Source organism: Pseudophryne corroboree, chromosome 2 (assembly GCF_028390025.1).
Source record: "Pseudophryne corroboree isolate aPseCor3 chromosome 2, aPseCor3.hap2, whole genome shotgun sequence".
Taxonomy (NCBI): domain Eukaryota; kingdom Metazoa; phylum Chordata; class Amphibia; order Anura; family Myobatrachidae; genus Pseudophryne; species Pseudophryne corroboree.
The window spans coordinates 762,481,165-762,495,248 of record NC_086445.1 but is presented as its reverse complement, the minus strand read 5'-3'; positions in this window follow the sequence as shown (position 1 = coordinate 762,495,248).

Below are 14,084 nucleotides of genomic sequence, written 5' to 3'. Positions count from 1 at the left end.
TACATTTATATATAAATAGAGTCATCTACCTTTCCACATTCTTTATACCCAATGCTACTGTCATTACCCATGTGAAAGTGCTTTGCAGAAGAAGCAGGATCATGCTATCATTAACATTATGTGCTCTTTGGACTAGATGTGTACTGCAAAGAGGGGAAAACATAGAATAATTAAAGGTGGGTTTCCAAAACTTCAATCAAAGACAAAGCAAAGAAATAAAATAAATTACATTATTTCTCTTACATCCTAGAGGATGCTGGTGTCCACATTAGTACCATGGGGTACCAGGAGCCATTGGCACTTTAACAGTTTGAGAGTGTGGGCTGGCTCCTCCCTCTATGCCCCTCCTACCAGACTCAGTTTAGAAAATGTGCCCGGAGGAGCCAGTCACAGCTAGGGGAGCTCTACAGAACTTTTCAAGTAAAAGTTATTTTTAGAGTTTATTTTTTTACAGGAGGCTGTTGGCAACAGCCTGCCTGCAGCGAGGGACTAAGGGGGGGAGCAGTGTCCGCCCTGCGGGGTCTGAGCCACTGTCTCCGCTGACTGAACACTGAGCTCCAGAGGGGTCGGATCGTTCTCCGCCATAGGGGACCGCTCGCCCCAGCAGCATGCCGCCAACCCCTTACAGAGATGAAGAGTGGTGAGTGAGACACCGACCCCCCTAGCAAGCGGGGGGCCGGTGTGAAGATGGCAGCAATGGGGAGGGAGCACAGTATTAACTGCACTCCTGTGAAGGTTCAGAGGCACATGGTCCGGCGCTGTGAGGGGCGCCCTGGGCCAGCGCTTACCCCCACACTGGTCCAGAAGCCTGTCAGGGTCCGCGGATCTCAGCCAGCACATTTTACCTCAGGCCAGTATAATCCTTGAAGATTGGAAAGACAGCACCATTAAGGGGGCGGAGCTTCTCCTCAGAGCAGATCCAGCAGCGTTCCAGCGCCATTTTCCTGCCTGCACAGCGCTGAGAGGAAGAACAGGTCCCTCCACAGCAACTCCAGCTATCTGTACATGGTACCAGGGGGTTGTAGAAGGGAGGGGTGGCTGTAAAACGACTGTGTATCCTATTAAGGTGCACAGTCAGCACTGACAAGGGGTCTCCCTTTACTAAAAGCGCTGTGTGTGGGTTGGCTCCAATCTCTGTGTCTCTCTTGCCATTCTTGGGGGGGAAACTCTGTCTGCCCCCACCTGTGTGTGTGCAGTGTTTGGTGGCTTTAGCTATGTGCAGGGACACTGTGTCATATGCTGCAGAGGATTTATCCTCCCAGGATGATCCCAATCCATGTAATCAGGATAGCACTGGTTTAGCACAGATACCAGCAAGGGAACCTGAGAGGGTTTCCTCTATCAAATCTTGGATTTCTCAGATTTCTGACAGGGTTACAAGTAATGAATCTGCAACCCAGGTATTACAGAGCTCTATGGCAGTATGGCCTGTTTCTGGTACCTCAGCACACCCTGCTATATACCCCCACAAACGTGCGCTCGTGCATGTCACACAAGACAACACGGATACCGACTCTGACACTACAGATGGTGATGGGGATGTGTTGCGGGGGTCCGCATCTCTTGCAAAGGGGATGCAATTGTTGATAGAGGCTGTCAGGGATGTGTTAAATGTTAATGATACCACACCTGAGCAGGTTGAGGAGACTTTTTTCACTGAAAATAAAAAAGCCTCGCTAACCTTCCCTCTGTCAAAGGAATTGAATGCTATATTTGAAAAAGCATGGGAAAACCCTGAGAAAAAATTCCGGGTCCTTAAAATGGTCCAGGTGGCATTTCCTTTCCCTGAGGAGGATAGGAAAACATGAGAAAACCCGCCGATTGTTGACGCGTCTGTGTCCAGACTCTCAAACAAGGTGGTTTACCTGTTCCAGGATCTACCGCCTTAAAGGAGACGGCTGAAAGGAAAATTGATAACATGCTTAAATCAATGTACACTGCTTCAGGGGCCATATTGCGTCCCACTATTGCTACGGCATGGATTGCAAAGGCAATAGTAAAGTGGTCGGCTACCTTACTTGAGGATTTGAATACGATGGACAAGGATGACGTTGCATTGTATTTCTGCAACATACATGATTCAGCAGGTTATATGGTAGAATCCATGAAAGACCTGGGTTCCATGGCTGTGGGAATATCTTCCATGTCTGTTTCAGCTCGTCCGGGACTGTGGCTGCACCAGTGGTCGGCCGACGCGGAATCCAGAAGAAGTGGGGAGTCCCTACCCTATACAGGTCAGACCCTCTTTGGGGAAGCTCTAGACGCATGGATATCCACCGCTACAGCGGGTAAGTCTCTGTTTCTTCCCTCAGCTGCACCTGCTTCGAAGAAATCTTTCTCTTCATCTGCAACACAGGCCTAACAAGCCTAGAAAGGCCAGAACATCCAATACCTTCTTTAGGGGAGGTCGGGTTAAGTCCAAGAAACCTGCCGCGGCAGGTTCCCAGGAACAAAAGCCTGCTTCGGGTACGCCAAAGTCCCCCGCATGATGGTGGACTTCACGGCCCGGTGGTGGTGCCAGTGGGTGCGAGACTCAGACACTTCAGTCATGTCTGGGTATCGTCCGGCCTGGATCCCTGGGTGGTAGATATTGTGTCTCAGGAATACAGGCTGGAATTTCAAAGTCTCCCTCCTCATCGCTTTTTCAAGTTGGGCTTACCAACTCTGTTGGAGGACAGCACTGTACTAAAAGACGCTGTCCAGAAGCTGGTGGAGGCACAGGTCATTGTGCCAGTGCCACCTCACATGCTGAACAAAGGTTTCTATTCAAACCTTTTCGTGGTACCAAAACCGGATGGATCGGTCAGGCCCATTCTGAACCTAAAATCATTGAACCCCTTTCTTAAAGAGTCCAAGTTCAAGATGGAGTCTCTCAGGGCGGTGATATCAGGTCTGGAAGAAGGGGAATTCCTGGTATCACTGGATATCAAGGATGCGTACCTCCACATTCTGATCTGGCTGCCGCATCAGGCTTATCTCCGCTTCACATTGCTGGACTGTCATTACCAGTTCCAGGCCCTGCCATTCGGCCTATATACAGCACAGAGGGTGTATACCAAGGTGATGGTGGAAATGATGATGGTGGAAAGGTGATGGTGGAAATGATGATTCTCCTCTGCAAGCAGGGTGTGAACATCATTCCATATCTGGACGATCTGCCGATGAAGGCATTGTCCAAGGAGAGGCTGCTGCAGTCCATTTTTCTCTCACAACACGACTGCTCCAGAATCACGGTTGGATTCTGAACCTTCCAAAGTCACATTTGGAACCAACCCAGAGGTTGTCTTTTCTGGGTATGATCCTGGATACGGAAGTGCAAAGGGTGTTTCTTACGCAGGAAAAAGCGTTGGTAATACAAGCTATGGTCTGGGATGTCCTGAAGCCACCCCAGGTGTTGGTTCATCAATGCATTCGCCTGTTGGGAAAGATGGTGGCCTCTTACGAGGCTCTCCAGTACGGGAGGTTCCACGCTTGGACTTTCCAACTGGATCTCCTGGACAAGTGGTTGGGATCTCACCTCAACATGCAGCAGAGAATTCGTCTGTCGCCAAAGGCGAGGATTTCACTCCTCTGGTGGCTCCAATTGCCTCACCTTCTGGAGAGCCGCAGGTTTGGGATTCAGGACTGTGTCCTTCTAACCATGGATGCGAGCTTTCAGGGCTGTGGAGCAGTCACTCAAGGAATAACCTTCCAAGGACGGTGGTCAAGCCTGGAAGCCGGCATGCCCATCAACATCCTGGAACTAAGAGCCATCTACAACGGTCTTCTTCAGGCGGCCCCTTTTCTGAGAAATAAGCTATTCAAGTGCAGTCGGACAACGTAACAACAGTGGCTTACATAAACCGCCAAGGTGGAATGAAGAGCAGAGCAGCAATGTCAGAGTTGACAAGAATACTCCTCTGGACAGAAAAGCACGTGTTAGCGCTGTCAGCCATCTTCCTTCCGGGAGTAGACAACTGGGAAGCAGACTTCCTCAGCAGACACGATCTCCATCTTGGAAAGTGGGGACTCCATCCGGAGGTGTTCAAGGAAATAACAGATCTTTAGGGTTAACCCCAAATAGACATGATGGCCACTCGTCTCAACAAGAAGCTTCAGCATTATTGTTCCAGGTCGAGGGACCCACAGGCAGTGCCAGTGAGTGCCCTGGTGTCTCCGTGGTTGTCCCAGTCAGTGTACGTGTTTCCACCACACCCACTCATCCCAAGAATCCTAAAGCTCATAAGGAGAAGAAGGGTTCAAGCGATCCTCATTGCCCCAGACTGACCAAGAAGGGCTTGGTACACGGATCTTCTGAATCTACTGCAAGAAGAGCCAAGGCCTCTTCCTCTTTGGGAGGGCCTGCTGCAGCAGGGGCCGTTCGCCTATCAAGACTTGCCACGGCTACGTTTGACAGCATGGAAGTTGAGCGCCTGATTCTTGCTCGGAAGGGCATTCCGAAGAAGGTTATTCTTACCCTCATACAGGCTAGGAAAGGGGTAACATCTAAACATTACCATCGTATTTGGAAGAAATATGTCTCTTGGTGTGAGTCCAAGAAGTTTCCTACGGTGGAGTTTTAACTGGGACGTTTCCTCCTCTTCCTGCAAGCAGGAGTGGATATGGGCCTGAGGTTGGCATCTGTGAAGCTCCAGATTTCAGCCCTATCCATTTTCTTTCAGAAACAATTGGCTGCCCTCCCTGAGGTTCAGACTTTTTTGAAGGGAGTTCTGCATATCCAACCTCCCTTTGTACTGCCTACAGCACCTTGGGACCTTAACATGGTGTTGCAGTTCCTCGAGTCGGATTGGTTTGAACTTCTACAGGAGGTATAGGTCAAATTTCTTACATGGAAGATGGTCATGTTGTTGACCTTAGCTTCTGCTAGACGTGTGTCCGAGTTAGGGGCTTTATCCTGTAAAAGCCCTTACTTGATCTTCCACGAAGATAGAGCTGAGCTTCGAACACGTCAGCAGTTTCTTCCGAAGGTTATGTCGGCATTTCATATCAACCAACCTATTGTGGTGCCACTGACTCCTCAATTACATCAGAGTCCTTGGATGTCGTAAGGGCTCTGAAGATATATGTGAAGAGAACTTCTGTCACAGAAAGTCGGACTCTCTGTCCTATATGATCCGAAGAAGATTGGGTGTCCTGCTTCTAATCAGACGATCTCTCGCTGTATCAGGTTCACTATCCAGAGCACTTATTCTACGGCAAGACTGCCGTGTCCAAAATCTGTTAAGGCCCACTCTACTCGTAAGGTGGGGTCTTCCTGGGCGGCTGCCCGGGGTGTCTCGGCAGTGCAAATTTGTCGAGCTGCAACTTGGTCTGGGTCGAACACGTTTGCAAAGTTTTACAAGTTTGATACTTTGGCCTCTGATGATCTGAAGTTCAGTCAATCAGTTCTGCAGGAGCCTCTGCACTCTCCCTTCGGTTCTGGGAGCTTTGGTACATCCCCATGGTACTAATGTGGACCCCAGCATCCTCTAGGACGTATGAGAAAATAGGATTTTGGTACCTACCGTTAAATCCTTTTCTCGTAGTCCGTAGAGGATGCTGGGCGCCCACTCAGCGCTTCATTTGCCTGCAAATGTTATTTGGTTCAGTATAACTCGTTTTAGTTGAGTACTGCATTGTTACTTGGTTAGTAATGTTTCAGCTGTTGCTGAGTAGTTCAAGCTAGTTGGCGTGACGTGTCTTGTATGTGTGAGCTGGTATGAATCTCACCACTATCTGTGTATAATCCTTCTCTTGAAGTATGTTGTCTCCTCGGGAACAGTTTCTAGACTGAGTCTGGTAGGAGGAGCATAGAGGGAGGAGCCAGCCCACACTCTCAAACTCTTAAAGTGCCAATGGCTCCTGGTGGATACTCTATGGTACTAATGTGGACCCCAGCATCCTCTGTGGACTACAAGAAAAGGATTTACCGGTAGGTACCAAAATCCTATTATATTAGGGATGAGCGGGTTTGGTTCCCGTCTGGCGTGGCGTGGGGCGGGTTCTCTGTCTGCTGTATCTGAAAGGGGTGCTCTCTCTTTCTGCTGTATCTGAAAGGGGTGCTCACTCTGTCTTCTGTATCTGAAAGGGGTGCTCTCTCTCATAGGTGGATTTACGACAAGGCAACCAAAGCAGCTGCTTAGAGCCCTGTTGGTCTCAGGGGGCCCTGCTGGTCCCAGGGGGGCCCACCGACAAGACTGTATAAAGGACATTTCTGGTTGACCACAAGCTTTATTGAAATTGCCAGAGAGCTGGGCTGGCTGAATACTCCTGGAAGGCTGTCAGTGATTAGACAGCTGTTGGGTGCCGGCTCCAGCGCATGCTTCTGTCTCCTGTCCTGCAGTACTGTGTGTGTGACCAGTCATGACACACGTGTGTTTGACGTCAGATGCTCATAGTGTACTATATTAGAGTATTTTTTTATTTTATAAAACATCCACTTCAAATTCCAATCAGGTAGGAATGAGGTGTGTGTGTGTGTGTGTGTGTGTGTGTGTGTGGGGGGGGGGGGGGGGGGGAGGGTACTGTGTTATTTTAAGTACAGTGTATAACATCCACCTGCTAAAATCATGGCTAAGGAGGAGGCACACACTGACTGGTGATATATCAATATGCTATTATACTGTATTTTAAGTACTACTGTGTATAGGCTGAGAAGCGCGCCAAGTATTGCCCCATCTCCCGGACGCATTCGATCCTGCACCTGAAATATCTATCAAGCTTCAAGCACAGCCAGCGTCAGTGGCTGTTACACCAAGCGGACACCAGCTTTCTTTGACGGAAGCGGCAAGCTCTGTCATTTTTGGCTCACACAGGTGCCAGACAGTGCGGCTCCATCCACAAGCGGCTCACAGCTTCTGCACTGGAGACATCAGACCCTGGCATTGTAAAACACCTGGATTTCAAACAACGACAGGTGAAGGGTAAAGCTATATGGAGCCTTGAAACGGTGATCTGCATATTAGAACTTATATTTAAGTACCTTCTGGAGACTCTGCTACACTCAGGTGAACTAACCCATTAATATGCCAAATCACATATAAAGGAGTCCGCTGTATGAAACCGTATTGATTAATTTTCAAAAGGGTGCAATGCTGCCATTTCTTCTTTTAACAATAATATTGAAAATCATCCTATTGATAACAGGAACGTTTCCACTAGAGAAGAAATCATTTCCAACAGCTTTTGATAATATTATTGCATGCTTTATTACCAACTAAAGGATCCTTACTAACAAACTAACAGACTGTTACCTATGGATTCCATCTGCGTATACACAGCTGGGGGTTGTGAATGTTGTTTATTGTGAATGTTGTTATATTGTTACATGTTTTTATCATTTATTAAATATCTTTAAATCAATTACATTTTTGCTTTATGGATAGTGCTCCTATAAACTTCTTTTTCTACGTATATCTATTGAGATTCAGCAACTCATTCTAGGTAGCTGCAGACCAAGAAGCAACCGTACCTGATTAATCTTAGCCTACCAATGTTGATTTGTGGGACCTTTTATTAATACTAGGTGTCTCAAAGTCAGTACACTAGCGCCCATTCTTTCTTACACTTTGATTTTGTGTATAGGAGATGCCTGCTACAACCAGTGGGGCACTGATATATAATCAATACAGTCACACTGAGAGAGGGAGAGGCACTCATATATAATGCAGTCAACACTAATGTAATTGGGTGTAATAATAAGTATTATAAAGTATGGGTGCCTGCATTATATATCAGGGGCCCCCACACACACTAATTGTACCATGTCCCCCATCCCTCATAATATCCATTACTGCACCCCTCAGTGACTGTGACTGCATTGACTACATATCAGTGCCTTTAGTGTGACTCCATTATATGAGGTCTGACAATTAAGTTAGCGAACTCACCACCATGCAGTAGCAGACTTATCACTTATCTGAAAGGGGGGATCTGTCCATTCATCCAGGGGCTCTGCTCCAGTGTAAAAATAAAATAATAAAAGGTAAAAACAAAAAGCCTGCAATTATAATTATTAAAAATATATATATATATTTTTGTTTGTGCTGTACCCCAGTGTAGAATAAGTTCTGTGACACTGCTGGTCAGACTGTAGTATATTATTTCCTACTCATACACGTATTGTGCGATGCTGTTCGGTGAAGTCAACTGCAGTGTGTAATTATTATAAACATTTCTGACTAATTTGTGTGGCACTGTAACTGCCGTGTGTGATATAAAAAATACTTCTCCATATTTCTGACTCATTTGTGCGATGCTGTCGGTGCAGTCAACCGTAGTGTGTAATTATTATATATATTTCTGACTCATTTGTGCGACACTGTAACCGCCGGTGTGTGATATAAAAAATACTTCTACATATTTCTAACTCATTTGTGTGACACTGTAACTGCAGTGTGTGATATAAAAAATAATAAATACATATTTTGATTTATACAAAATGATATTCTCAATCTGCGCTTGCAAACAGTGGCAGACCGTGTGGTCATAAGAAGAGCCTTCACCAGACCCCTAAATGTGGCAATATGAAAACAAGATGTGCCCACTCGTGGCGCTACTGATAACCCTCTTAAAGGAAAGGTTTCAACAAAAGAAAAAAGAAAAAAATCAGGGAATTTCAACCCTTATATCTCACATACATAGTTCACTTTTCACATGGGAGGTGTTACTCTGAAATGCAAAAAAAAACACAATAGTGCAAATAAATGATGGCAACAATAAGGACAAGATGTTTTATTGTACCACTCACATAGAAACAGATAAATCAGCGCTTATCACCCTCATAGGGGTAGCAGGAACAGATTATCATATAACTGGAACTTGGAGAAAACGAATATAGTGCAATTCCATTTGGACAACAAATAAAAATGTAATAAATGCACTCACATAGACATAAATTATATATCACATATATCACCAGTCCTCTGGTTGGTCCCCCAAGCGGTCACAGGTATCCAAACAGCAGGTATGCCCTTCCAAACTAACCCGATGGAGAGTCCCAGTTCTGGATACTGGAAAGGCTGAAAGAAGTCCTCCCGAGTCCCAATGCTGCATGGTGACAGGGTCAGATAACCAACGAGTCCCTCTTATACTTAAACGGGTTTTCGGATATGATATCCTTCCTCAGAAGCATGGGACCATCCGGCACGCCGCTATCTTTCCCGGATCTCCGTTACCGGAAGTGATGCCTAATGGCAACTTCTGGGCTTCCTGTTTGCGTTCCACCTCCTGGATATAATAACAGGCGTCTAGCGGTGTCCATCAACCGATTCGGGGATCAAGTTCCTTGGTGTATACAATGAGGGGCAGCCAGTCATAACATTCCCATCATATAAAATAATAATAAAATACAAATAAGAATAATACATAAAATAATCTAAATACATTTATTATAGTAAATAGGCAGAGAAAATATAAAAGGCTCCATTAAAAATGAAAACAATTAGAACTGTAAAAACCATTTAAGTTCAAAGTCGCTGTTTAATCCTGAAGGTACTAACGTACCCAATTTATATATCCAACGCATCTCAGATTTTGCTAAAAGAATTTCAACATCCTTATTATGCCATGTAGGGCTCACTATTTGAATCCCCCAAAAAGACCTGATGCCACTCGGACTACATCCATGTGCCTTCTTAAATTGTGCTGAAAGGGAATGGGAGGCCATACCTTTTTTGATGTTATACAAGGCCACACTTGCACTCTAGAGCGTAATTTACGTTTTTACAGTTCAAGTGATAAACTGATTAATCACATGTTTATTGTTATTTACCTCAAATTCCTTAATTTTGCTTATCCCTGTAGCAGGCCTGCACATATTACATAAGGCACACTGATTTTCTAAAAACATATTCAATTTCCTTAAACTGAGAATTGAATTAAGAGATAAAAGCCCACTGAGTATTTTTTGTACTCATTTTCTTATTTTTATTATTTTTATCCCTATTTACAGTAAGGTCACCTCTGTCCAATAAGTCAACTCTTTCACGGGTTTCTATGAGGGAATTTTTGTCATAACCTTTTTCTAAAAAGCAGTAGATCAGAATACTCATCTCTTCATTATACACCTCTGTCTCAGTGCAGTTTTGTTTAGTACGTAAAAACTGACTATATGGAATACTGTCCAGCCAATTCATATGATGCTGGCTTGTCCTATGAATAAGACTATTAGAATCAGTAGGTTTACAATATAATCTAGTTTGTAAACCTTGATCATTCACATATAAGAACAAATCTAAAAACACTATTTCATTAGGACTTTTTGTTATAACCAAATTAATATTAAAACTATTAGAATTGAGGGAATCACAAAAAAGGTTTAATTCCTCCATATCTTTATTCCAAACAAAGAGCAGATCATCTATATAACAATGCCAAAGCACCAGGCCAACCCCCAGTCTACCGCCCTGCCATACTGTCAGATCTTCCCAGTAGGCCATAAAGAGATTGGCGTAACTAGGGGAAAACCTGGTGCCCATCACCGTACCTACCCATTGTAAATAATAAGTAACGTTAAAAACAAAATAATTGTTTCTAAGGATAAATCTAAAACTTTCTATCAAGAACCACTTAAGATCAGCAGAATAATCAGACTGATCCAGACAATACGTCACAGCCTCAACACCTTTTTCTTCTTGGTTTATTGTGTACAAAGAGGAAACGTCTGCACTTACTAAGATATAATTAGGATCCCAGGGTGTATCCTTCAAAAGAGATAACAAATCACCTGTATCTTTAAGATACGCCTTCGTTTTCTTTACTAGGGGTTGTAGATAAATATCGACCACAGATGAAAGATTTGCTGTAATACTATTTGTGCCTGATACTATCGGCCGACTGGGTGATGGAGTGGATCCTTATGGACTTTCGGCAGCACATAGATAGTGGGAATAGATGGATACTTTAATATGATGTATTCATATTCTGATTTTGTAATTACCCCTTTCAGCATTTCTTTGTCCATAAGGGCTGCTAGTTCTTTCATAATTCTAGACGTGGGGTCTCCCTTTAATTTACTATATGTCTTAACATCGTTCAATTGTCGGTCAATTTCTGCCTTGTCAATAAGGACCACTCCACCACACTTGTCGGCTGGTTTGATTATCAGTTGTTCATCTGCTCGTAAACTTTTTAATGCTTGCCACTCTCTTTTGGTCAAATTACAACTCCTACATTTCCTCCTTAATATTTGTTTTACATCATCTAATATGAGTTTATTGAAAGTCAAGAAAATTGCCTCTTTATTGTGCCAGATAGAAGGATGATTTAGGTTTAAATTGAGGACCCGAGGGATCTCTAGTGTCCCCTACCTTTACCTCCTCCTTAGCAAAAAACCTCTTCACGGTCAGTTTCCGTATATATTTCTGTAGATCGACATAAAAAATGAGTCTATTTGGCTAGTGGGAGCAAACTTTAAAACTCTTTTTAGTACTTTTTCTTCATCACACGTTAAAATTCTCTTACTAAGGTTAAACATTTTTACATTATTATCTTGTGGTTACTGATCAGTCAATACCTGTTTAACAGGTTTGCAGACTTTTTGTTAGTACCTGCTCTTTTCCCTCTTTTCATCTTATTCTTCTGATAACCTCTTTTTTTACACTCTATAATCTTCTTTTTGTTCTTGGGTTCAACTCCTGAAAAGGGGAACTATTCCTTTAATTTCCTCCCCAGTCATTCCGCCAATTATCACTATGTTCATCAATCCTACTCGGATAATCATCATCAAAATGATCACGCCTTCTGTAGTATGTACCCCTATTGTTATAATTGTCTTTCTTCCAATCAGGACGTGAATTAATATGATTACGAGGCCTCTTTTTATACTGAGTATGCCAACCATCATCTTGATTAGTATTAAATTTGCGCTGAAATGTTTTAGTAGGTTTATTAACCCTCGGAGTATCATCCAAAGGATTAACATCTTGCTGATCTACCTTTACATTCTTTGAGCATTGTCTGTTACCTACTTTAGCATCTTCTAAAATATTGTCTATTTTATTGTTTGCCTTAATCATCTTTTTATGAACTGAAATCTTGAGCCTTGCCTAATGGGTCATATTTTTAAATACATTCTTTTTTAAAATACTTTGTTCTGTGTCCATCCTCCCAGTATATACATCCAAGGGTTGCTGCTGCTCCATTGAGCTACCTTATTGCAACCTTTTGGCCAAAACTGGATAAAAACAATATTGTGAGCTGTGAGTTGTTCAGAATAGCCTGGAAATTAGTGGAAATTAATGTTATTCAGGTTAATAATGCTGTAGGAACAAAAACACCCCCAAGTTATTTTAGCTGTTTTTATGATTTAAAAAAAAAAAATACAGATCCAAAAGTTTTGGCAAAACCAATATAGATCATAAACATGAAGGATATCCAGATCCAAAACCAAAACACAAAACCCCAAAAATGTCCAAGCACACACCCCTATTATATATACTATATGGCTCTGTTAAGAAAAAATCACATTGAAAATATACATTGGAATGACACCCTTATGGCAGAAAAAAACATAAGCAGTTGCTAGAGAAAGCATGAAGGTCTACAATGAGTGAACTCATCGACTGTAGGCTGCCCAGAACAGAACTTCATGCAGCATGTAGAGGGAGGAGGAGGGTTCAGAAACCCAAGTGCATAAAGAGTGATACTGTAATCAGGGGCTTAACGAGTGTGGGGTGAGAGGGGCATGTGCAGAGGGGGTGGCAGTGCCAGGCTTGCGTTCTGTACTGTTCTCGACATGCTTCATGAGAGCTTCACAGACGGACCGCCTACCAGTGCCTTGTACACTCCCTCCTAAAAAGGGCTGGCATACAATGACCTCTCTGTCTGCAGTGCTCTCTGCAGATCAGGCAGCAGCTGCACCTGGCTCTGAGTCCTGGCAGCATTGTGGTTAGGACGCAACGATGACACGACGATACCTCAGAGTATTACTGGGGGAGCATGGGTGGGGGAAGGAGAGCCCTATCAAGAACATAGAGCTAGAGGGGGTACACCAGGGATGTGCAGTGAGGTAAATGGCTCAGGAGTCATTGGCTAGTATCAGAGCCAAATTTATACACAATATATGACAATTGGGTTCATGTAGGCATTAGGCACATAAGAAGTCTTTATTTGCTGAAGCTAAGTAGAAAACCACCATCTGCAGACAAGCAGCATTTCAATAGGAAGCTAAAGTTTGAACAACCTCTTTTGATTGCAGCGATCATATGACTGTAGAGATAAAACCAGTTAACAGTACAGTCAAGAGGACAGGACAGGTAATTAGTAACAGGACCATGTCCATATTTCTATTCCAGAATCCACCCCAAAATAAGACCAGCCTGAAGGCAGAATCATCCAAAAACAAATCAAGTAATACCATTACAACAGTATGAACAGCGAAATCACAAAGAAAGTACATCACACATCATCATGGGCAATGAAGGTACAATACAATGAACTTATTGTCGACAACTTACCAACACTGCACAACTTTTTTTTAGCCTGGGGGCTACTTTGGAAGATTACACTCACTGAAGGAGTCACAATAAAATTTGACTTAAATATGTAAGATACAATAGAGGAAAAATCCTTGTGGCATTGTTAAAAGGTAAAAAGTTTCCTACGGAGACAGAAGTGTGCAGTGCCACAAAGTGGGATGTTTCCTTCGGATGTAGTCATCCCATGTATAGTTGTAAAGCAGTTCCTCACCTCTACAGAAACACCATCACAACCCCATAGCAACGCATCATCCTGTACAGCCACTGTACTCTCCATTTCTCCATTTGGCACTTCTGTACGGTCAATAGTGAACCCCATCAAAAGGTGGCAATCCTGAGGCTGTTTGTGAATAATTGCACCTCTTGTGACTTTAGATTTAGGAAGATTTTCTTGTTTTAGTTAGACATGTACATAAATGTGGTCTAGTGTGCTTTGCATGCAAAAGTTTGCTTTAAAGTCAGAGTCTGGCTCTGACTATGGAAATAAGAAACTATAAAATGCTAAATAAATACAGCAAGACATTTGTTGTTAGCAGGCAATCAAATAACTCTTTTTAATTCCTTTATTTTTGTTTTAAATGCAATCAATTACTAAATTGTCTGAACATTTCTATTTATTTCATAATG